The 3,161-nt window shown below is 35.5% G+C and overlaps 1 pseudogene; it reads right to left on the bottom strand.

The window, feature by feature from the left end:
* Positions 1-1,113: 1,113 nt before the first annotated feature.
* LOC107594836 (XK-related protein 5-like) overlaps positions 1,114-3,161 on the bottom strand; it is a 7,231-nt pseudogene continuing 5,183 nt past the window's right edge.

Below are 3,161 nucleotides of genomic sequence, written 5' to 3'. Positions count from 1 at the left end.
CTGACTCCTCAGGAGGAGACGGTCCTGGCGCTGCAGTCGAGCCTCTCTCCTTGAAGTTCTTGCTGATCCGGTAAATGGTTCTTTCAGGTGCAATATTCTTTGTAGCAATTTCCTTGCATGTGAAGCCATTTTGATGCAAAGCAATGATGGCTGCACATGTTTCTTTGGAGGTAACCATTGCTAACAAAAACACAATGATTGGAAGCCCTTCTTCCCTCCTTTTATAGCAATCAGTCTGCTCTTACAATCTAATTAGTATGATAATGATTTTACCTGACTAGTGCTCATTCCCACTTTCAGATGTGCTGCTGATATGATTAGTCAATTACTGTCATTTTGTCAACAAAAAATGTTTTTTGTGAAAATATCATTTTTTGGCCAATGAAGCTTTTAGCAATTATTTAAAATGCATCTGATCACTCTACACAACAATCTAGAAACTATGTGAATGAACACCACAACAGCTTAAGCAGCAAACTTCGCAAAACACAAAATTGATATCACTGCCAAAACCTTTGGCCATGACTGTAGATACTAAATCGGTTATCAGGTGATATCAGAATTTTCTTTTAATTGATCAGTATCTGTATTGGCTATTTAATTGTGCATGCTTATTTTCCATTTAGGTTACCTTGCTGTCATCTAACAGCAATGTTTAAAAACATTATTAATTTAATAATGTAAGAAATTAATTCAATAACACAATTGATATCACTGCCAAAACCTTTGGCCATGACTGTAGATACTAAATCGGTTATCAGGTGATATCAGAATTTTCTTTTAATTGATCAGTATCTGTATTGGCTATTTAATTGTGCATGCTTATTTTCCATTTAGGTTACCTTGCTGTCATCTAACAGCAATGTTTAAAAACATTATTAATTTAATAATGTAAGAAATTAATTAAATAACACTGTTAAATATAATCATTAAATTAAATCTCAGAATGAATATCCATTTTTCATACTTTAAATTATAATATAGCGATTCCTAAATTCAGTTGTAGCATTTAAAACAACTTCTTTTATTTTCATTTTATTTTTTATTTATTTAGACAAATATAATTAATTATAGTAATTATCAATATCAGGGATTTTTTATATCACTGCATTCCTAATCTTTACCGATAAGGAAGCTACATAAGACAGCCAGAGGAACACTCATGCTGTCCCACGAAGGCCTGTTGAGTGAGTCTGATGCCAGAAGCAGAAGGAACGTGTTCTCCAGCAACATTAACTACAACATACATAGAAGCTCTGGATCATGATATTTGAAATCGGTAAACAATAAAAAATAAATACGTTAACAAAGATGTGGGCTATTGTTCATGAGAGAAGATTAATTATTTCTAAAATGGTCACCACCAGCATAAAAGTGAAAACAATCTTGCAGCATTTCACACACTCTTCAGTACTTGTTAAGTATGCCCTGCCAGTTTTCTAAATATTTTGCACATTACAATATTCTGAAGATTTGCCCATACACTTGTATTACTGACAGTGTATTATCTATCTATCTATAGTTAAAATTATTACAATTAAAAATATTAACAATATTAAATGATTAACTATTGAATGTTAGAAATGAGAAATGTTCTCTTGACTGAAAAGTTGCCAAGCGAAGTACTAAAATAACTAAAGCTAAACATTTTATAAAAATAAAAGCTAAAAGATCAATAGGAATATTTAAAGGAGACATATTATGCCGCCTTTTACAATATGTAATACAAGTCTCTGGGGCCCCTAGAATGTGTCTGTGAAGTTTCAGCTCAAAATACTCCACAGATCATTTATTATATCATTTTGAAAATGTCTATTTTGAGTGGAAGCAGAAACACACTGTTTTTCATGCCTGTCTCTTTAAATGCAAATGAGCTGCTGCTCCCCATTAGGGATGGGAAGTTCGGATAATTTTACCGACTCTGACCTTTGAGTCTCATTCAGCAAAATGAACAAATCTTTTTTCGAGTCATTTCATTAATTTTAACAAAATATAATTCAAATGTTATGTGTTACTTCCCTAATATGTCTACTACTTACGCAAACGCTGATCAGACTACAAACAATACAAAACTGCTATAAGAAACAGAAAAGATTAATTCATTGTTTACCTGAGTCTTCAGTCTATGATTAGCTCACCTCACCTCTTATCTGACAAGTCTTCGGGTTTGGGCTTATGGGGCTGTCACGTGATGAACGATCGACTCGAAAAACACGAAGCCTCGAGATGAACTAATCAATTCTCTTTCCGGCTCAGACTGCATAGGGTAAGCTTATGGGGCTGTCACGTGATGAACGATCGACTCGAAAAACCCGAAGACTCGAGATGAACTAATCAATTCTACGGTTATTTGTTTGGTATTTATGTTCTTCAAGCAATAAAAAAAAAAAAAAAAAACCCGAAGACTCGAACCAGGTGAACTACTTGACTAACTCCAGTACAGAACCTATAGGATGTTGCGCATGCGCGACTGAACGAATCACTCCCCGAGACGACTCGTTCTTCCCGAGTCACATTAAAGATTAGTTCAAAACGAACGAATCGTTCAAGAACGACCCAACACTACTCCCCATCCCCTTTTCCAGAATAGATCTGTGCCATTACAGCTCAGACCTGCTAAAAACATCTGTTTTGGTTAAGATTATCATGTTTATCGTACTGAAATTGTGCATTTTAAACCATATTAGTTTAAACTTCTGATATACGTTTTTATGAGAGCACACATCCGAAGCACACGGACAGAAAGCGTCTGTCACAGCATGTGAGCACTAAACTAAGTTCTCATTCACACACAAGTTTATGTTAAAAACACACATGAGTTAAAAAACAGTCGGTTATGTCTGTGAAGGTAAACAGCTGGGAAATAAATTGCATGTTTATTTTAGATCTGTGTGGCGGCAGCAATATACATTAAATAAATCCACTGCTCTGTTGTCTCCTCTGAGGCTGGGACTGTAAATAGTGTTCTGTGCTCGTCTGTGCAGCCAAAGACAGAACAGTCAGCGTGTTTTGCTCAAACTTTCCCCATGGCATTAGAGCTGGTGCACCGTTCTCGCTTGCGAAAACACAATGATGGCGCCATGGGTGTAAATTTACAGATTAAGGGGCGGTAATATTATAATGAGATCCCTTTGCCACGTCACCAAGGGAGCGAAATCTGA

The sequence above is a fragment of the Sinocyclocheilus grahami genome, unplaced genomic scaffold (genome assembly GCF_001515645.1).
Source record: "Sinocyclocheilus grahami isolate Dianchi unplaced genomic scaffold, SAMN03320097.WGS_v1.1 scaffold191.1, whole genome shotgun sequence".
Taxonomy (NCBI): domain Eukaryota; kingdom Metazoa; phylum Chordata; class Actinopteri; order Cypriniformes; family Cyprinidae; genus Sinocyclocheilus; species Sinocyclocheilus grahami.
The sequence above is the reverse complement of the archived record's forward strand: the minus strand, read 5'-3'. Positions and strand labels throughout refer to the sequence as shown.